This window comes from Mauremys mutica, chromosome 9 (genome assembly GCF_020497125.1).
Source record: "Mauremys mutica isolate MM-2020 ecotype Southern chromosome 9, ASM2049712v1, whole genome shotgun sequence".
Lineage (NCBI taxonomy): Eukaryota > Metazoa > Chordata > Testudines > Geoemydidae > Mauremys > Mauremys mutica.
Window position 1 is genome coordinate 91,110,307 of NC_059080.1, and position 22,510 is coordinate 91,132,816.

Consider the following 22,510-nt stretch of genomic DNA (forward strand, 5'->3'; position numbering starts at 1 on the left):
CTAGCAGCAGTTGTAAAGCTCCCCACAGCAGAACTCGTTTAGTAAACTTATACCTTTTAAGAATTGAGGGTGGGTTTGCCTTTGCTAAATCTGTAAGGCCAGAAATCTCTTAATAGGGGTGTAGTGAAATGTGAAAATATTTTGACGCCATAACTTGGAACTAGAACTTCTGGCTGATTATTGTCTTCCCGTATTAAAGTCTTTCCCCCTTAGTAAGGGACAGCTTGCAAATTTCTTTTGTGAACATTTGCAGATTCCCAAAGCTATTGAGGTACAGTATAAAACTTGTACATCTCTGCTAATGAATACAATTTAAAACGTGAAACAATGTATTATTTAGAAGCTGCTTTTACTCTTAAATCCACAGTAGAAACATCATATTAACATTGAGAAACCCAGTTGTTCTGACATAAATATTTTTAATATAATTTGCCCAGAACCACATGTCAATCTCCTGCGTAATTAAGCATAAAGGGCCATGTCAAGAAATAATTTTAAATACTTAGGCCAAAATGTTTAGGCTCCTAACTTCATATTTTTGCATCAAAATAAACATGGCCTAGTTTTCAAAGGTTCTGGGCAACTACAACTCCTATTGGCTTTCAACAGTATTGCGGGGTGCTCAGCACCTCTGAAAAATCAGCTGCTGTTATTTAGGGCATGTCTTCCCTGGCAACGTTAAAGTGCTGCTGCAGCATGGCTTGTGTATTCGCGGCATAGTGCTGGGAGAGAGCTCTCCCAGCGGTCTAAAAAACCACCTCCGTGAGGGGCGTGGCTCCCAGCGCTAGTGCACTGTCTACACTGCTACTTTGCAGCGCTGACACTTGCAGCGCTCGGGGAGGGGGATTTTTTTTCACACCCCTGAGAGAGAAAGTTGCAGTGCTGTAAAGTGCCAGTGTAGACAAGCCCTTAGATACCTAGATGTAGAGCAGCAGCCTAAGCATCTGGTCCTGAAAATTATTGGCTTTTATCAATGGTTTAGGCCTATTTCTGTGTGCAGTTTTCTGGACTTTACACAGAAGACAATGTTTTATGTATATTTCCGTATCAGTCTTATTTTGGGGAAATCCTTATATACTTTTCTTACTGCTTTAAAGATGCTCTGATTGACTGTCTGCTAGGGGTGCAGTACACCGAACAAAGGTGGAAAGCAAGAGAATAGGGGCGTTCTGGGGAACATTACCCCTTATTCCCATCTCCAAATTCTCATAACTGCAGTAATTTGCAGGCCTTCAACTAACGTGCAATGCTGCAGTGGTGGTTGTTATGCAGATCACCAAGCATGTGTAATTAATTGAGCAACTTTTGCCTGCTATCACTCAGACATTGATTCACACAGTCATAAACACAGATGCAGAGCCCCCTCATTTTCTGAAGATTACACACATTTCTATTAGAGACTATTTTTAAAAAATCAAATGGGGGGGGGGAAGGGAGAGACTTGTAGGTGAGAAGGTCATATTTATTTGCAGATAAACTCGAAAGAACAAAGAAATAATTATTTGAAATGTTGTAGCTACTCTTCCAACTGAATCCATAATCTACTGTATGGTGCAGTGAAGAACAGCAGATGCTTATCTTTTTTGCTTTGACAAACTCAGATCCATGTCTCTGGGTTATGACTATAGTAGTTACTTTCAGTACTCAGGGTACAGGGTATATATACCCTGAGGGACATACCCAGAGTAAATCTAGCTGCTACTTATGCACACTTTTAGGTTCTAGGTACAAGCACTGAAAGGAATCACCCTAACTCAGTTTCATAGAACGGTGGGTGGCAGTTATTGGATTAATCAATCACTAACTATATAAAGTTGCCAGTTAATTAGTAAGAAAATTCAACATTTTGAATGAGATAGAAAGAAGCCCCAGGAAGGTGGGCATGGTAACGGAAGGCCACTGAATCTAAAAGTTATGTTATACATTGCAATGGGCATTATAGATTGAAAGGCTAGAAAGAAACATTGTGATCATGTTATCTGACTTCCTGTGTAACACAGGCCACAGGATGTCCCTGAAGTAATTACTGTTTGAACTAGAACAGATCTTTTTGGAAAAACATCCAATCTCGATTTAAAACTTTTATTAATTATGGAAAATCCATCACAACCAGTTGCCTTTTATGAATGGCATCAATAATTTTACAACACTGCGCCATTAGCAATATAAGACATTTTAGGGATTTGAGAAGGAATGAAGGAAGCCTATCTTAACTTGCGCTGTCTTGTTTTTCATGCTAGTTTGTTCCAAAACTGCCTAAAAGAATTTGGCAATGCTGGTTGTCCTGGTGTCAAGTGTTAGAATAAAGAGGAGTGAACATAGCTTGAGAAAGGGATGGACACTTAGATTTGTGTAAATTCATTGAGCAGTCTTCGTCAAATAAAGATGACTGCTAGCTCAGATAGCCTTGCATCCTGTAGTGTCTTCTGTGTTTCTGTCAAAATTTTGCATATTTCAGTGATACTCACTTTTGGTCATCTTGGACCAGATCTTGCGAAATGCTGACCACCTCCTGCAAGAACCCTTTTGTTTGTTTTTTAATTTCAGTGGGAGTTGAGGACATACCATGCCACCTTTTTGTAAGAAATACAAATCTACTTCAGCTAGTAATTTCCCAGGAACTAAGGATCAGATTGTGGCTTTCCCTGGGCAGGGAGAGCACAAAGAACCTCTTGCTTTTATACCTCACTTACGGGCTGGCTTTAGGCACCTAATACCTTTGAAAGTCTGTCCTTAAGCTCTTGCTGGGAGGATTTACCTCTGATGCCTCCTGACTGAAAGGCAATCAGTCTGACTCTGGACTCATGAGGCCAGACTCATCCTTGTAGTACCAGCAGGCATTAATTTAGCACCATAGTCCCCAGCACTAGTGCACTACATTAAACAAGAATGTTCCATTTTTTTAATTTATTTATTTTTTGTTGGTGTTTGAAGTGTTGTTTGTTCCTGTTTTTCATTCTTTAGCCACCACACGGGCATTTCCTGTTGCACCTCTCTACTAGTAATACATGGAGGAAGATAATGAACCAAACACTGCCTTGTGCAGACCCTTTCATCCCTTCACAATCTAAAGCTGTTAAGGTCGGGTGGCAGCAGTTTTCAAAGACGTGAGGTAGTTTAATGACACATTTGAAATAACGTAAAATGCTTGAATTCTAGCACACTTTCTATAGTCGTTTTTCTGAGAGAGGTAATGCTTGGGGTAGAAGTTATTCAGACTCTGAATTTTAATACACCAACCACCTCTAATGCCATCTGTACTGATGGAAGCCATGTTTAAATGTACAGCTATTTAGGCAACCTGTGAGCTCCTGCAGTGCAGCCAACACACTGTCATTACTTTGTAAAGAACCTTGAGGCATATACCTTGACTATAGATGTAACCTTTTTTATCAGACTGGAATCCTATTCTAATTCTGTTCACTGTAAAACTTGTTTCATTCCAGCGTCCCCAATTTTACTGCTTACTTTTCAGTTTCTGCTTCCTCCCACACACACATATGCAGGGCTCTGAAATATCATTATCCTGATAAAACTGTTCTAAATAGCATACAGCTGTTCTGATGCTCTCCCCTCCCCCTTTCTTGTTTTTGAACTAGTTGAATGCAATAAGCCAATGAGCTAATGTTTTAACTGTTCTTTCTGAATTTTGTACTTAAAGCTATGCTGGATTAAGCTGTAGAAAATACCTGGTGGGGTGCATTCCTGTATTGGCAGGGGAAAGGATTGGATGACTTTTTTTCAGCTTTTCAATAGCTCTGATTCTTGTGCTTTCCTTTTGTCAAATCTTATTGTATTATTATTCCTCTGAGTTCATTCTCTTCATTCCTCTAGTCTCTGTAATATACATGGATACAAGTACCATTCTTAGCAATTCTTTAAATATGTTTTGAAGCTGCAAATATGCCTACATGTTCTGTCAAGCCATTCTTAAAGGTTGCCTCAGTTATAACATTAATAATCTGCTTATAACTTGATTATTACTACAAATATCTTTCTTGGTTTTTTTTTCAGATTCTTTACACTTACAATTCTTTTGCCCTTTTAATTTTCACTTACTTTATTTTGTCAGATTTCCATGCCTTACCCTTCCTTTCACTGATTTATTTTTTCTCCTTTGATATCTGTAGTATTGTTAATTATACTCTGCATTCAGAACCTCACCGCTCTAATGAGCTTAACATCAAGGAGATTTGTTTGGGGGATATCAAGTATTTTCCTTCCACTTATTAATATTAATATTTTTTTTTATTTTGCTCATTATTTCTGCTTGGTCACAATACTAAACTCTTGAGGCCAGATTCCCTGCTGCATCTCCTGAGACTGGCAGCACCGAATGCACAACACAAGGGGAAGTGGGGCAAAGCTGCCTTTAGGCCATCTTTACACTGCCTGGCTTCTGGGCTGCTGCGGGGGCTCCGGACATAAATTAGAGCAGCTTCCAGGGTTGGTCCAACTTATGACAGCCTTTGCTAGGTTGCTTATTCACTGTAGCACAGTCCAGAATCTCCACAGAGCCAACTGCTATGGCTATTCTCCTGTCCCCCTCTCCCCGCCCCCTATGTCTGTACTGGCAGTGTGTGGGAGGGGGAAGGAGAATAGAGTAGGGTGACCCTTCTCCTATGCTGTGAGAATGTTTTGCAGTGGTTCCTGTGTTCCACCGAAGCAGCAGCCAAAATCTGCCCCCGGCTATCGCTCATTATTTCTCTTCAGAAATACAGATATATGAAATTAAGGGCTGATCTTGTTCTCCCCCCTTACACTACGGAGTAATTCCTTACTCTGCTGGGTAGACTGCTCACTTGAGCAAAGAGTACTCATGTGTAAGTGATGCAGGGCCAATCTGTAAGTGAACAGCAGTTCCCATCTTACCTGTTAGGAACAGGTACGTGTCTTTTCAGAGATTCAGAGACACTACCGATACAGTAAACTTGTTGTAAATTCAATCTTTGGCCTGCTTATTAATAACGTGCTAAAGGAAGGGAAATTGCCTCAGTGCTGCATTTTTACCTTGCCCAGCTGCTAAAGGTGTGGCAGGCCCATACTGGACTAGGATTGCCTCAGTTCCAGTTTGCAGCGGGAAGAGGCTAGGTGGGGATTGGACATTGTTCTATGGTGATTTTATCTGTGGTAGGCAGGGGTTTGATCCATCTGGATATCTACTGGCCAAAAACTGCATGTGGAGTCAGGGCCAAAGCCACTACTGCAACTGATAAGGCCAGCTGTAGTAGCCGCTGTGTTGAGCAGCTGAACAATAGCTGCTTCTCCCATACCCAGCTGCTAGAGAAAACACCTGCACAGGGCCCATTTTCTCAGGATTTGTGCAGCGATCTGGAATTTGGTCCTTGCTTTCTAGAGATGAAATGAAAACACTGATTTTTCTGCTATAACTGCTATTCAGACATTTTCTTTTTCAGTATAAGGATGGCAGTTCAGGGCCCAATCTCTTGTTAAGGTACTGAGTAGCCACATAAGATCACTGACGGCTTCACTGACTTCAGTGGGCTTTGAGATCAGAAACAGTATCAAAATCTTTTAGCGTGATACAATATTCACTAAAATATATCTTTGAACCTTTCATTATACAGTATGGGGTAAAAATGCACAGAAGATCTAGGAGGCTGAAATCCTATTAGAAAATACAAACCAGTTTAATATTTGTATTCATTCCCTGGCAAGATTCAGTTTCTCATATTTTACCCTTTTTGCAAAGGTCTTCTTTAAAGTAACTGTTAGCTGAGAAACAGGTATTTATGCAATTACCATAATTATATCTATGCATCTACTGCACATGCAATCATTTCATTAAAAATTGTAATTATATAATTATAGGAGATAATGACGTACTTGCAGGATGTTGCAAATGTCTTCATTAAACTGTGGCACAAAAGAGCTGGGGGCGATTCTGAAGTTTTAAATATTGTTTTATTGGAAATATCAGAAGAGATTAGCCCACATTATGAACTGGCTGTAAAATGTACATGAAAAGCACAACCCCCCCCTCCAATGTTCTCTTGAGAAAAGGCTGTATAGAAAGCATCCTAAAAGCCTTGCTTCTATTTCTTTCTCTTGCTCTTCTTATGCCTGCAAAATGGCTGCAACCCCCTGATGGAAAAGAGTGTTTTACAAAGAGCAGAAAATTACTGTCTTTTCTGACTCTCTCTCAATGTGAGGTTCAGCCCAGTGGGGAATAGTCCTTCTATGCTCTACATAGAGAGAGATTCTCCACACACAGATCTATCCCTTCCCAGAGGGAGGAAGAAATGCAAGCTGAGGATGCATTAATGGCCTGATCCAAAGCCATGGGAAGGCTTTCATTACCTTAAACAGACTTTGGATCAAGCCCACAGTTTTTAGTTGTCCCTCAGTGCTGTGGAACCCCCTCCAAGCGGGAGGTGGGAGAGATCCTGGCAGCACAGCTCCATTGAAGCAATGCTGCCAGAGAGCTGGAGCGGGGGATGACCAGTGTGTAGGCACAGAGACTTCGCACAGTGGGCCCTGTGTCTCTAGTCTGGAGAATCGCTCAGGGATTGGGAACTGAGTTGTTACTACTTCCACAGGGGAAGGGCCAGGATCCCTAATGGAAGAATTTGCAGGAAACTGCCCAAAGGGAAGCTCATGGAGTTTTCCGCCTCTCTACCCACGCCTGTCCACTGTTCATAAGAGGGGAGTTTCTCCTCTCACTCCCTAGAATGAATTTAGAATAGTCCCTGAAAACGGGAGGCGGAGTCAAAGTCGTAGGACTTTTAGTAGTTCTATTTTATGTTTAAAAATCTTTTAAGCATTTAGTGCTTGTGAAAAAGTGATGGCTTGCCAAGCCAGGGCACTTTCTTCTCTTTATCCACAGCACAGCTATAATATGGACAGCAGCAGTGCCCCATACTGCCATTGCCTGGTCACCTCAACCTCACCCTGAAGGGACCACCCTCTGTGTGACTGAGAGTTCAGTGTTCAGGCCATACAGTATTTGACTCCTCTGCTGAGATGGCCAATAAGACAGGACCGCCCAGAGGATTCAGGGGGCCTGGCGGTAATTCGGTGGTGGGGGAGTCCTTCTGCTCAGGACCTGCTGCCGAAGACCCGGAGCGGAAGAAGCTCTGGGGGGCCCTGGCCCCGTGAGAGTTTTCTGGGGCCCTTGGAGCAAATGAAGGAGCGAAAAACTCTCATGGGGGCCCCTGCGGGGCCCAGGACCTGGAGCAAATTGCCCCACTGGCCCCCTGCTCTGGGCTGCCCTGCAATAAGAGTGTTAATTTGTGCAACCTATTGTGAGGTGGGGACCTCTTTACTGAGAACTGAGCCCCACCTTCTTTCCCAAATGCCCTTGCCAATTCCATGTTCACTTTCTTCTTGCCAACATTTCCCTTTGCTTTTTGGACTTTTTATCTTTTTAATATTGTAAAAATATTATATAATATAATAAACCCATAGATAAAATATACGATCTGCCGGCAACAGGAAAGATCAGGTTGTATCACTCTGTTACCAGAACCAATGCTCCCTGGTTCAATAAGAGTAATCGTTTTTGTTAACAAAATGGACTAGGTGCTAAGGCAGTACAAAAGATGCACACTCTCAGAAAAAGCTGAAACTTTGTGTAACTTGTCTTTATTTAATTGCAAATCCACAGGTGCGCCAAACTTTTCATATAGATATGGGCACATTTTTCAAAATTGACGAGGCGATTTAGGAGATTTTTTTTCTTTTAAAGTCATTTAGGTTCCTTAGTCACTTAGGCAATTTTCAAAATTTTACTCATGGCCATCTAATGCCTAAACCTGCTTCCATATAATGAATGATTATATAGCTGTTGACTTAAATGGGAGCAGGACCACACCCATGAACTGTAAAGCACTTTGGGATCCTTCCCAAAAGTATTACAGTAGAGAACTTTAAATGACCTTTCATCAGAATTCAGCAGATATTAGGTCCAGTCTTGTAGACCTTAATCCTTCCCTGTTTCTCCATGTTTACTCAGATGAAGTGCCCCACTCTATGACTAAAGTAATCTTTGCAATATCTAGAACTCTAATGATATGTATGTTCTGTCTTCTACTTTTTTCAATCATTAATTAAAAAGATGGCATAAGATTAAAAGAAGCTCAGTAGATTACTCTTGCTAGAAACACTGTCTTTTGATAGCCAACATATTTAAAAGCATTAGGTACTGGGGATGGATTGGACTGCCCCATACCCATTGACATCAGTTGAGTCCCAGTCCATTGTGCCATATGATGCCAAATGTGCACACAGTGTTTTACAGGCAACTATAGAGATGTGGTCTGATTCCTGAACTAGTTCTGATCCTTTGCTTTCACTGCTCCGGGGCTATGTCTTCTGTGTTGTTTTCTCAGTCACAGCACAGAATGTGGACCCATGAATGTGGTTGCAGTGACAAGTTTTGCTTGGGTTGTTTTCTTTGTTTTTTAGAGATTGTTTTGAAAGATGATTACTGAAATATGGTTAGGCATGAGCGAGGGTATTTACCTGATGAGCTGAGATTAGTTATGGAAGACAAGCTGAAAGAAACAAAGCAGAGATTTGAAGGCCAGGGAAGGCTCTTGGCATGCATGTGGAGTCGAGGCATAGGAGGCAGTGTGAAAATAGGCCCAGAAGTGAAAAAGGTTTTCATGTAGTAGGAGAAAGGAGGCAAAGAACCGAGGGCAGCACATAGGGTGTGAGATGGTGGGATTCGTGTTAACAATGTATTTTAATGTAAGAAATTCATGTGGCCCAGTTCCTTAAAGGTATTTAGACATCTAACTCCCATTAAAATCAATGGAGGTCGGCCCAGATCCTCTAAGGCAGGGATTCTCCACCTTCTTCTTTTTGAGGCCTCCGTAATGTGCTATAAAAATTCCATGGCCCACCTGTGCTACACCAACTATTTTTCTGCATATAAAAGCCAGGACTAGCATTAGCAATTGCCCATGCCAGAGGGGGGCCCCTGAAGCTTAGCTGTTCAGGCTTCAGCGCCGGGTGGCAGGGCATCAGGCTCACCACTTCAACCACATGTGGTGGGGCTTTGGCTTTCTGCCTGGGGTCCTAGCAAGTCTAATGCCAGTCCTGCGTGGTGGCCCCCGTGAAACCTGCTCGCAGCCCCCAAGGGACCCCGGACCCCTGGTGGCGAGCCACTGCTCTAAGGGAATGAGGCACTTATCTGCCTACCTAAAATTCCCCTTTGCAATTTCAGTGGGAGAAGCCATTCTTCACTGCCCTCCTAAAACCATTGTGTTGTCTCTGGCACATATTGGCTGTCATTTTCCAGCCCAGAGCTGGAATGGATTGAACGATGGGCTGGCTGGACCAAGGCCAGGGGCAACATGCAGCAGTGGAGGGAGAGAGTAAGGAGTACCCAGATATTTTAGTAGAAATATTTCCATTCCTGATTTGACTTTTTTTGTGTCTTTGACTGTACCTAATGGAGAGTACTCTGACCACTTCCTGGGGCAGGGACACTCTCTTTTTCTTCTGTTTATACAGTACCTTGCACAATCGGATTGTGGTCTATGATTAGGGCTCCTGGGTGCTATGGTGCTACTACTATTAATAAGGACTGGACATTGTGTTCAATGTGTTCTTGGTGTATGAAGATTTACCTTTTTCCTGAATTTAGTGCCAGTACATTAGGTAGACTAAGGCGGGTGGCCCGTTGGAGTGAGTTTCTTACAATCTGTGTTTAGGCAGAGTGGACCGTGAAATTGTATGAGGATTCAGCTCAATGTTTTGAGGGCAGAATTTGTTCCACAGTCCATTCAGCACTGTGTGATTCTGTGGGATGAAAGGTTCTGTGTAAATAGCAGTGCAGGGGAGAATCTGGCCTTTAATATCCCTTAAAATGTTCATTGTGGATGAATATAGATAAACTCATAAGCATGTGGGATTTTGGCTGATTCCATCATTTGAACTATGAATAAACTGCTAAATGCTGCACCTTCCTTAAAGGTGGCACAGTGTAAATGATAGTTTCTTTTGAGTTTTTAAAGTGACTTTGATTTAAAGCTTGGCTGATTGCCTGGTTCATTGAAGACTGTTCTTAAGAGCAAGGTTTAGGTGTTAACCCCTTAGTTCTTGAATTCTTTGTAGCCAAATGCAAAGTTTGCCACTATGGTGGCTTTTAGGAACTAAAGTGACGGTGCAATTGACATATACTCAACAAAGTTTTCAGGTTGGAGCAGCTCTAGAATAAAAAATACACACAAACTATACTAATAATTACATTTAGCAACTAAATAATACTTTAACTTGCAAAGAAATGAGTTTGAAGGGGAACATGCCACAGACAGCAGCTGATTCTTAGCTCTGCCCCCATCAGGCCTGGCACATCTCTTCTAATCTCGTGTCCTTCTATATGGCCTTTAAATGGAAGGAGAGGTTTGACACAAAGCCAATGCTCCCTTTCCAATCATTATTCGCCTTTCCTGCCTTTTTTCCTCTCCTTTGCTACACTTTGCACCACATGGTTAAGCAGCATCTGGTTCTTTGCTTTCAGTAAGCTTGCATGACTAGATTTCAAGTATAGATCCAGTTATTAAATTTGTGGATAAGGTATAGATCTGTTCCGCTAATCAAATAATACAGTGGTTAGCACTGTATAAATGCAGGGATGGATCGATTAGATTAGATTATTCGAAGAATAATAAGCACAGCCTTTAGAAAGACTAAGCGATAGAAAATAGCCCCAAATCACAAGTATTTATTTTAAAAGAATTATTCATGCTTCATTGTTTTGTTTTTTGTTTTTGTTAACTGGGCTAAAATTGTAGTGACAATGTGCCTCAATTTCAGAGTTGTCCTGGAGGACAGAGACCATTTATACTAATTTCTTTAGTAAAATTACTCTGTACGATATTGATCACAGGATAGAACACAATTCTGTGTACTCAAAATGAACATAAACATGAGAATGAAGAGTTGATTAGATAAAATAAAATAAAACAATGGAACACTAGATGACCAGTGTGTTGAAGGCGCACTCAAGGAAACCAAGGCCATTTCAGAGAAGCTAAATGAATTCTTTGTGTCAGTCTTCAGTGCAGAAGATGTGGCATTTGAAGTATTGCCCCATACTGATGTGTCAACAGAATAGGTTTTAGAGCAAATTGCTAAATTAAACAATAACAACTCACGATAATCAGATGGGATTCACCCAAGAGTTCTGAAGGAACTCAAATATGAAATTGCAGAACTACTAACTGCCGTAAATAACTATCACTGAAACCAACCTCTGTACAAGATGACTGGAAGGTAGCCAACGTAATGCTGATTTTTCAAAAAGGGATCCAGAGACAATTCTGACAATTGTATGTGGGTGAGCCTAACTTAATTACCAGGCAAATTGGTAGAAACTCCAGTAAAGAACAGAATATCAGACACATAGCTAAACACAATTTATTGGAGGAAGTCAACACAGCTTTTGTTAAGGGAAGAGAGAGAAATAGCAGGATTCCCTCAAGGATTTGTACTGGGACATGTGCTGTTCAGCATATTCATTAATGACCAGGAAAAAGGAGTGAACAGTGTAGTGGCAAAGTTTGCAGATAATACAAAATTATTCAAGATAGTTAAGTCCATAGTCCAAAGCTGACAGCAAAGAGTTACAGGGATCTCACAAAAGTGTGTGAGTGGGCAACAAAATGATAGAGGAAACTCAGCATTGATAAATTCAAAATAATGCACATTTGGAAAAAATAATCCCAAACTACACACACTCCCATAAGGATGGGTTCTAAATTAGCTGTTACCATTCAAGAAAGTCACCATGGATGGTTCTCTGAAAACTTCAGCTCAGTGTGCAGAAGCAGTCAAAAAGGCTAACACAATGTTAGGAACTATTAGGAAAGAGGCAGAAAATATCATCATTCCACTGTATAAATTCCTGATGCAACCACATCTTGAACATTATGTCCAGAAGGATATGGTGGAACTGGAAAAGGTTCAGAGAAAAGCAACAAAGATGAGCAATAGCTTCCATATGAGGAGAGCCCGAAAAGATTAGGGGTTAGGGCTGTTCATCTTAGAAAAGAGACTACTAAGATGGGGCAATATGACAGAGGTCTATAAAATCATGAGTGATATGGAGAAAGTGAATAAAAAGCATCATTCATGACGACAATGCGCTTAGACAGCAGAGATCTATAGCACCAAGTGTCCATGACCACACTCTGTGGCTTTATTCCAGGTGTCTAAGAGCTCCACAGGATTATTACTGATCTGGTGCAGCCAGGTTGATCGTGGGTGACCGTGTGACCACCGCCAGTCCATGGCTAGGCAGTATCCCCTGTTGACCTACAGTCTGATCTTCAGACCTTGATGGACAAAGACTGTCTTCAAAGTGGGCAACATGACCGAAAAGGGCCAGCCAGTAGTGGGCAATGATAATTCCAATCCTCTCAAGGCCAATTTTCAATTATACTTATTCCTGATTTAACCCAAAAACCAGGGATCACCCAGTGACATTAATAGGCACCAGGTTTAATACAAACAAGAGGAAGTACTTTTTCACACAATGCATAATTATCCTGTGGAACGCATTGCCCTGGGATGTTGTGATGTCCAAAATTGTAACTGTGTTCAAATAAGAGCTAGATAAGCTCATGGAGGATAGGTCCACCTATAGCTATTAGCCAGGACAGTCAGGGATGCAACTCCATGCTTGGGTGACCATAAGCCTGCTGGAAGCTGGGAGGGATGAAAGGGGTGGATCATTACAACTGCTTTGCTCTGTACACTCCCCCTGGAACTCTGGAACTGGTCACGATCAGAGAGTGGATAATGGGCTAGATGGGGTATTGGTTTTACCCAGTATGGCAGTTTTTATGTTATGTTATCTCAGTACTGTCTTTGGGCAAATCTGATTCCAACTCTTTTTGGATTTTTCGAGGAAAACGCCTTCTACTTTCCAAACATCCATTTCATCTCTAGGGAATATACCTTCAGTATTATGTTGCATGATTCTTTCTTATGTAACAAAAGCAAACAAAGTAAGGTTATCATCAACCTGCTATAGCTTCTTCAGATAAACAAATCTGAGCTGATTCCACTGCTTGTTCTTTCACAGTTTTCCCTTGAAAACGGTTGTATATATGGTAGCTGTTCATGTGCCAGTATTTTGCCTTAAAGTAATGTTTTCTACAGAGTCCAATGTTATTCCAAGTGACAACCTGAGTAGCTTTTCTTTATATATGTTTTATTAGGTGCTAGAGTGAATGCTTATGCACTGTTTGCGTGAGGGGAAGTGGGCAGAATAATATACATCAAAGGCAACAATTAACGTATTTTCGTTTGACTTGTTCAGCCTATTAGGTTGTTAAATTTTGCATAGAAAATCATTAGCATGTTTAATGTAGGAGGGAAGCTCTTGGATGAGGAGTTGTAAATGTAAATCAATCAGTGGAGAGAGTCACTCTAACAATATTGTGATAGCAGTTGGAGCTATAGGATATTGCAAAGTATTTTCCCTAGCCATTTTTTGTTAATATAGAGCCGAAAAAGCTGCCACGTTATCACTGATCTTGCAAGTTAATGCAAAAAACGTGCAAAAGCATGGTCCAGTAACTATTAATGTTGAATACAAGGATGGCAACAGAAATAGCTGTGGAATAATTGTAGTGTCCAGGGCTCATTCTCCTCTCACTGAACAGCTTTACGTCAGTGTAACTCTGAGACTTTGGTGCTTTTACTTTTGATTTAAATAGGTGTAAGTGAGATCAGAACCAAGCCTAGAGAGCCACTTTAACATAATCAGCAAGTGACATATTGAGGCTCTCAATGGTCCAACAATTCCGAAATAAAATTATTTAGTTTTAAAATACTAGAATAGTTCAGACTTTACCCAATAAAATTCAAAAAGGGAAAAGCAACAGTCAACAACAAAAAAAATTGAAAGGGAACAAATATGTAACTAAATGGTCCTAGGCATATAAAAGCCAATCAGTGTCTCTGAGTGTCCTGCTGTGTCCTGTTCAGAAGCCGGTCATTTGGTCTTTATTACGAAAAAAGATCTATGGTTTCCAGAGTCTTTATTGAAGTAAAATCAAGTCCATTACCACCCTTACAAATGATTTTTTACTTTGCTCTTATGATATTTTGTCTGATTAAACGTTCAGGACTAGTCACAGGCCTCAATTCTGTGCAAATAATTGTAGGTGCAGTTACTATCATTTAGATGTCTAGGTACTGGATTGCACTTCTAAATAGGGTACAAAGAGTGGGGGGGATTTGATAGCAGCCTTCAACTACCTGAAGGGGGAGTTCCAAAGAGGATGGAGCTTGGCTGTTCTCAGTGGTGGCAGATGTCAGAACAAAGAACAATGGTCTCAAGTTGCAGTGGGGAGGTCTAGTTTGGATATTAGGAAACACTATTTCACTAGGAGGGTGGTGAAACACTGGAATGGGTTACCTAGGAAGGTGGTAGAATCTCCATCCTTAGAGGTTTTTAAGGCCCGGCTTGACAAAGCCCTGGCTGGGATGATTTAGTTGGTGTTGGCCCTGCTTTGAGCAGGGGATTGGACGAGATGTCCTCCTGAGGTCTCTACCAACCCTAATATTCTGTGATTCTATGATTCAAAGCTATTTATGTCACCTGAGTGTCAGAACTGCAACTACATTTATTTTAAAGGTACAAAAATGGAGGCCTTGTTAAAGTTGGGCCAAAAGTTTGGCCCTAAGATGTATCTATGGTCCTAGGCAATGTGACCCATTTACAAACACTGGATGAACTCCTGGGCCCCTTGAACCTAATGACAAAACTCCTATTGACGTGAGTAGGTCCAGGATTTCACCCACTGAATCCTACAACTCCATACCCAAATCAAGTAATGGACACACATTTAGGGCTGGGTAGGGGATTGGTAATTTATTAAATTTTGCAGAAGCTTTTGAAAATTGCCCTGGAAAGCAAGATTCTCTCTTGTGGTTCACATTGCCAATACTTGGTATGAATGCAGTGATCCACATGGAGGTGAGAGGAAAAGAATTAGTTCCCAAGCATTGGTATCTCACTGTGATAACCCTATGGAGTAAGCTTGTTGTAGTATTTTGGGTCTCACAAACTCTGTGGACTCCTATCAGCACTAATCATACCACCACACCCACGACTAGCTTCAGGGATTCCAGTATCTCAAGTGATATGAGTTTGTGCCCTTCCCTTTTAAATTTAACTGGCTCATTTTATATTAAAGGGGGAGGGGAATCTTTGGGCTGTTCCCAGTCTGCTGTGTTGCAGGAGAATAAGAGCTCACCTGCTTGTGCATGGATCTGTGGACAGTTACCAACATATACGCATTTATTTCAAGAGGCCATTCTTCAGTGAGCTGCTGGTCTGTAGACTGGTAGGCCTCCCAGTGCTGGATGTGTGTGTGTATAAGCTATTTACTCTCTGTCTTGGCTCCAGTTGTTTAACTATGGAATCCAGAGTAGCCAATATATAACAGTAGTATAATATGAGTGCTTAAAACAGCCATCCAATCCCTTTCCCCTAAATATACAGACATCCTGGATGTCTGCCAGGAAAGTACAATAAAGAAGTCCATAAATAACTTACTTACTGTACAGGTTTTCTGTCTTTTTCTGCTTCTTCCTCCTTTTATTTATTTTATTTATTGCATTTTTCTGCTTTCATGTATCTATCACTATAGCATCTGAGCAACTCACATTGCCCTTATAAGATAGGGAAGTCCTGTTATGCCCAGTTTACAGATGGGGAAACCAAGGCAGGGAGAGGCTAAGTAAAGTCACTGCCCAAGGTCATGCAGGAAGTGTGTGGCAGAGCAGAACATTGAACCCAGCCCCTCCCATGTTAGGGGCTAGTACCCTAGTCACTGGACCATCCTTCCTCTCCCATCTGTCCATCTACAAAATATTTTCTTTTGCTTTTCTCATTTCTATCAGTTATTTCTCCTTTATTCCATTCTTGTGTCCTCTAATTCATTCTCTTTCATGTTCATAACATTGCACTGTCCTCCATGCCTGTGCTCCTAATACCTAGTCTCTTTCACCTTTCTCCCCTTCTTATGTAATCTCTGTTCCTTTTGGTCCCATACTTTCATCCACTTGCTGTCAACCCTATTCCTTTTTTTCCAGCTGATGCTTCCCAGTTCTCTCTCTTTCTAGACATGATTACTGTTTCTGCAGCACTGTACAAACATGAGAAAATTATCGCACCACCACCCTGGGAAATTACCATCTTTGTATTGAAGATGGGGAAAGCAACCGAGAATGGTCGACGTCCCCAAAAGCATGGGTAGAGGAGTGGAATCACTGTCAAAACTGGGATCAGCATGCAAACTGTCCTTGTTCTGCGTCCCACGTTCAGTCCATTGGATCATGCTGCTTCTGATGCTGTTAAGCTGCCTTTCTGGCTTGTGTAATTGACAAAATGCTGCTTGTTTTCAATTCCTACCTTGTTTAGTGCTGCTTCCTAAATGGAGGTATTTATCAGTCAGTTACCCAGTATTGCCAACCTCAGTAGATCAAAAATCATGAGTCAGATCCTCAAAAATCATTAGATTGGCCCCCCAGATCCCGAGACTTACAAAACCATGTTTTTAGTCTGCCTTTTGACTTTTTAACTCCACTCTACTTTCCTGGCTCTGTGTGTGTGATACTTTCAGGTTTAAAAATCAACCTTTAATGCACACATGCTTTCCCCTGGCTGCTCAACTGGAGATGTGGTATATGCTGGAAGTACACGCACATATTTAAGCAGAATTAGAAAGGAAAAGATGCACAATGATTAAGTCTTTGATTTATTTGGGCTAGTCCTAAAAAGTAGCAAGAGACTTGTTTCAATACACTTGTCATGCTTCTGTTCAGGATATTTCATTATTACAGTGGATGTCCCCGCAAAAGAATCCTTTTGAAACTGGAGAGATGAGGTGGAGGGAAAGTATCCAAGCTGGGGGGGGAAAAGGGGAGTATTTATGTTAGGTTATAGTTGTGTACAAGAACTTAAGTACTCAGTGGAGAGCTCTATAGTGTGATAAAGTTAAAAATATGATGGAACAAGCTAATTCACACATATTTAGAAATATACTGTACAAGGCCTATAAAATGGAGCTGGAAAATGAACCTCCAAGAAACACAAAGTGCTCACATGTATCAAGTTTTCCAGTTATTTTGCAATAAAGATTTATGTGAGCTGCAAAGATATTTACATGCAAAAATATCTTTACAATATCAACCACCTTTCAGAGCCTTCTGTAGTCCAGTGCAGTAATTGTATTTATAATCCACAAATACTTTGAAAGTGACTGACTGAATTTATTTATTTCAAAATAGTATTTCAAAAATAATTTTAAATCTTCTTTCTTTGTATAAGTTTGATAACTACATAAATGGGTATATTGTCAAGGAATTACAATAAATTATTAATTTTTAAAAAGTCTCATAATTAAGTATCCTAAAACCAGAAACAACTGATTTATTTTAACTAATTTTTCTCTCCTGCAGCCCTCTGGGCTTCTCCCCTTCCCTGATCCTAGCAGTCCCCCCAGTTTCAGTCCCTATCCCCCAGTTCAGCCACCCCCTCCCCCAGCCTCACATTTGGTCCTCCGGGGGTATTTCTGCAGGGTTCCCTGTCCCCCTTCCTGTGTTGGGGATAGCAGCTCCAGGGGCCCCATGCCTGTTCCCAGGCTGGGTGCTGCAGGAGGGAGAAGCAGATACCTGTATGTATTTCTCTCAGGAGAGGAGAAGGGACCAGAGCCATGCTGGGTTCATTGCTCCCGCCTCCCTTTCCCCTGCTGTGAAAACTGCAAGTAGATAGGAGATACTCTGCCAGCTTCCAGTAGGGCTGAGCTTTGCAAGGGGGCCGGAGCTTCTCCCATCATTGCTAGATGAGCTCCCGTGCCCTCTGAAATCCCGTCACTCAAAAATCACAAGAGTTGGCAGTACTGGTTACCCCATATAGGAGAGAGACTCAGATACTCATCTGTTGCTTAGAGTATTTCCTGCCCCAATTTTGACTGAGTGTTAGCCAGAGCCCTACCCCAAACACAGGGAAAGAAAGGATAGCTGCAGTTATGTATGCATGTATTGTTATCCAACATTCACAGAGTGCTGCAAATTTACATGGCTTTGTGCAAACCTAGACACGTTCCCTGCTCTGGAGGACTTGTAACATAAAAAAGATGAACAGAGAGACAGAAATGAATATATAGAACCTCTAGTTCTGGAAAAGGAGGTGGCAATTGTTTGAAGACAGGGTTGGAAGGAGGGGAGACGGAGCGTGCTTGGCAGACAAAAGAAGGAAGGTATTCCAGCCATAGATGGTTGCACAAGAGAGAGATCAGCAAGAGAAGGCAGAGGCAGCAATAGAGGCGAGTAACAAATAGTGCAGAGAGATTGCAAGAAAAGCAAAAGGCATGATCTGATTTGTGTGTTTACCACTCAAGGGCCTGCTCCTAGTAGTGCACTTTCGGCTCACCAAGCATAAACATTTAGCTCAATGGGGGACAGAGAGAAATGCTGGTTTTACTCTGGAGCCTGTAAGGTATTGCCCTCCAGGATGGGACACTCTATCCCATGGATTCTCAGCATGTGATCCGCTGGTTGATACATATTTTCAGAGGTCAAATGTAGCTATTGAAAATGGCCCATTTGCAAGGATTGATAACATGTTTAGCCTCTAGCACAGGGCGTTCTTCAGTGCAGTTATAGTAACTGCTATTTTTCCTTCATTCCCACAGTCAATACGATGATGGCGCAAAGCAAAATGCTAGCTCAGATACACTGCTGAGTAGGCTGTCCTTTGCACGCACCCATACACATTTTAAAAAAAAAAGTCTATCTTATCTATACGCTCTTAATCTTAGACGTGTGAAAGGACAAGGGCGAGTGAGAAAAGTTTTTATAAATAGCATGGAGTACCCAGAAGGAAATATGCTGGACTTTGCATAAAGCACTACAAAAATCTACAAACGCTGACAATACTTGCCAGTGATTCTTTGCCAATGCTAGTCTGTGCATCATATGGTACTATACATATACCAGGAGATACAGTGGTTACTATGGGAATCCCTGGAATTAAATGAATATTGAATAGTAGAATGTATGATAGAATAATTAGCCAAATGAAAAAGTAAATTGAGACGATACTTAAAACAGAATACATTTCTGCCAAGAGAGCCCAATGTGTCCAAGTGAGATAATGTTTCACGTTTATTCAGGTCAGAACAAATAACTTCTCTAACTTATTTCTGGCCAGGTGTTCCTACATTGTTTCTTCTGTAGCGAAATTCAGGTAATTATGTTAGAAATAAAGTATTGGGCCTACACACCTAGAGGGCTTCCTACTCCCACTTTAGCCCCCCATCTAGAAAAGCACTTAAAACAGTTGATTAAAACACTTTGTCCTCAGTGTGGGACTACACACATGTTTAAAATTATGCTTGTGCTTAAACGCTTTCCTGGATCAGGATAGGCCCATATATGGTAGATTTTACATGGCTGATTCTCATTGACACTAAGGCCTGGTCTACACTTAAAAGTGACGGTGGCATAACAGCATCAGTCTGGCGTGTGAAAAACCTGACATAGTCATGTCAACAAAACCCAGTCTACATGGAGCTGTGTTGAGGAAAGAGTGCTTCTGTACCTAACATTCATCGAGCTGGTGGTGTTCCTACAGCAACAGAAAAACTCCTTGTGTTGGTGTGGACATACCCTAAGTCACCTTTACAACACTTTGGTAGTATAAAGGGACCTTAAAATGAGTGTAAATCTAATGTATAATGTAAATATACCCACTTTACGACCCTTTATCTGAGTAACACAATTCTTGTTTTTTTCCTGTATGTTCCACTATTGAATGGCGATGGCTAGAGGCATTGCCTAAAGTATTGTTGGCACTATATTATTGTAGTCCTGTTAATTTAGTTGAACTTTTTTAACTTTAAAAGGGATTGTTTTAATATACACCTCTACCTCAATATAACGCAACCCGATATAATACGAATTCGGATATAATGCGGTAAAGCAGTGCGCACTCCAGTGGATCAAAGCAAGTTCGGTTTCACCTATAATGCGGTAAGATTTTTGGCTCCCGAGGACAGCGTTATATCGAGGTAGAGGTGTACATGCATGAAGCATGATGGCTAATCTGTGTACAAAAAGATCATGCAAAATATACAGAAACTTACAAATACATAATCACCGATCTTGTGGGAATAAACCATGCTTTCACCGTCTAACAAAATAGCTTTAAACAACATAACATTGACTAGAGTGGGGAATTCCCTTGCCACAGAAATTGTGCCCCAGGGATTCTGTCATTTATTACAGCTGCAAGATTGCTAATTGCTTTTATGACAGCATTAGCTTGGTTATGCTTTTCATGTTTCACCTGTAGAGTGTTGCACTATTAAAATATTTTTTTTAAAATCAGTGAAATTCATCTCTCTCTCTCTCTCTCTCTCTCTCTCTCACACACACACACACACACACACACACACACACACACACACACTTACTTCACATTTGAAGCGCGTCCACTGCCTTAACTATACAAATGCTAAGAAGCAAACTGCATTGTCTGTATCATGGTCACACTACAGAAGATTATGATATAAAATCAGCATGTTTTTTCACTAAACCACAGAAGTGCAGAGCACTTGAATTTGTCTCCTTTTTATTGTGTATTTTTGCATCTGGGACTGGAGTGATGGAAGGCAGTCCCATGTGGCAAGTGTTCATTGTTTGTTTGCTGCCTCTGGGTTTGAAGTAATTTTTAGCTACATAGCAGAGTTTATTTCCATGACTATGACTATGGAGAACTGCTGTTTCTGGTAACTAACTTTCAAATGATAGACGGGCCCAAACAACAGATCTGGATCCCCTTGAACTTTGAGGGAATTCAGATCTGGGTCTAGGGTTGCCAACTTTCTAATTGCGCCAAAACCGAACACTTGTGCCCTGCCCCTTCCCTGAGGCCTGGTGCCTGCTCCACCCCTTTTCTGAGACACTGCCACCCACTCCCTCCATTGCACGCTTCTCCCCCACCCTCACTCACTTTCACTGGGCTAGGGCAGGGGGTTGCCATGTGGGAGGGGTTGAGGGCTCCAGCTGGGGGTGTAGGCTCTGGGGTGGGGCCAGAAATGAGGGGTTCAGGGTGTGGGAGGGGACTCCGGGTTGGGGTTGAGGGGTTTGGAGTGCGGGAGGGAGCTAAGGGCTGGGGCAGGAGTTTGGGGACAGGAGGGGGTTCTGACTTAGGGCAGGGGGTTGGGGTGCGGGCTCTGTGAGGGAATTATGGTATGGGAGGGGGTTCTGACCTGGGATAGCGGGTTCGGGGTGTGGGCTACAGCTGGGCAACGCTTACCTCAGGCAGCTCCCGGTTGGCAGCATAGGGGGGCTAAGGCAGGCTCCCTGCCTGCCCTGGCTCCGCGCTGGTCCCAGAGGCATGACCGGCCCCTAGGCAGAGGTGTGGCCAGATGGCTCTGCACGGTGCGTGCTGTCCGCACCCGCAGGCTCTGCCCCGCAGCTCTGGCTGGGGTTTCCGGCCAAACTGGATCCAAACTTTGTGACTTGGATCCATCCCTCCTTCAAAGAAGAGCCAATTAAGATGAATTTTATGCCTTCTTTGGAGCCATTATTTCAGTTCTGGCTACAAAAGAAACAACACCATTATGATTTATTTTCCAGGCTTATAGACCCAAAAATCTTTTTAAACAGGAAAGTTTTGTTTGTGTAGAATACAGCGAAAAGCTGCCCTAATTCTATCTATGTTTCCACAAGCATAGATGATTATATCCGCATTTACAATCATGGTAAGCAACAACATATACTGCTCTGTTATCTATATCCAGCTATATTTTAGTGAATCATAATAATGCTCCCTTCTTATTATAAAGAAAGCATGGATCTGAATTACCAAAACCTGACCCCTAACTGACCTTATCATGCTGTCAGTCTGATGTAACCCAGATTGCTGATGTGATCTCACATCACCCACTCACCCAGGGAAGAGTGAAAATACATTTATTTCCTGTGAGAAAACTTGGTTTATGCACTGAAAGCCAGTCAGGGCTTAGAATGGTTAAGAACCTCCAGTAAACACTCTAACTGCATCAGTGGGCAGAATTTCTCCAATTCTTTTTCCTGTTAGTAAGGATTTTTCAATTAGGGTTTTTTTTTACGTTTTTTTTAAACAACTAGAGTTGGTGTTGGTTTTTACTTTACAGAGATTCATCACCGTCACTACGAAACTTACACAGAAAGGGCCAAATTCTGCTCTCCAGTCTGAGTGCCTTATGGCTCAGTGGGCTTATGAATTTCAGTGTCATTTTTCTTTTAGCAGGAAGAAATAGGTCATGTTAAATGGTGTTAGTTAAATTGTATTCAGGTGAAAAGTACTGAATTTTAAATGATTGTGTGAGACAGACTCACAGAAATTAGGAAATTTAAAACTAAAAAAGTTTGCAATCCCTTGAATTACTTTGTACCTAGGTTGAAATGGACTAGAATATCACTGTAAGCAAAGTGAACTGATTTTGTCTGTTTTCAATATCCAACCTGAGAG

The 22,510-nt window shown here is 41.6% G+C and overlaps 1 protein-coding gene across 1 annotated transcript in view; it reads left to right on the forward strand.

Moving 5' to 3' along the window:
• NLGN1 (neuroligin 1) overlaps positions 1-22,510 on the forward strand; it is a 468,962-nt gene that overhangs the window by 14,774 nt on the left and 431,678 nt on the right. The gene's annotated exons all lie outside the window — the stretch shown is intronic.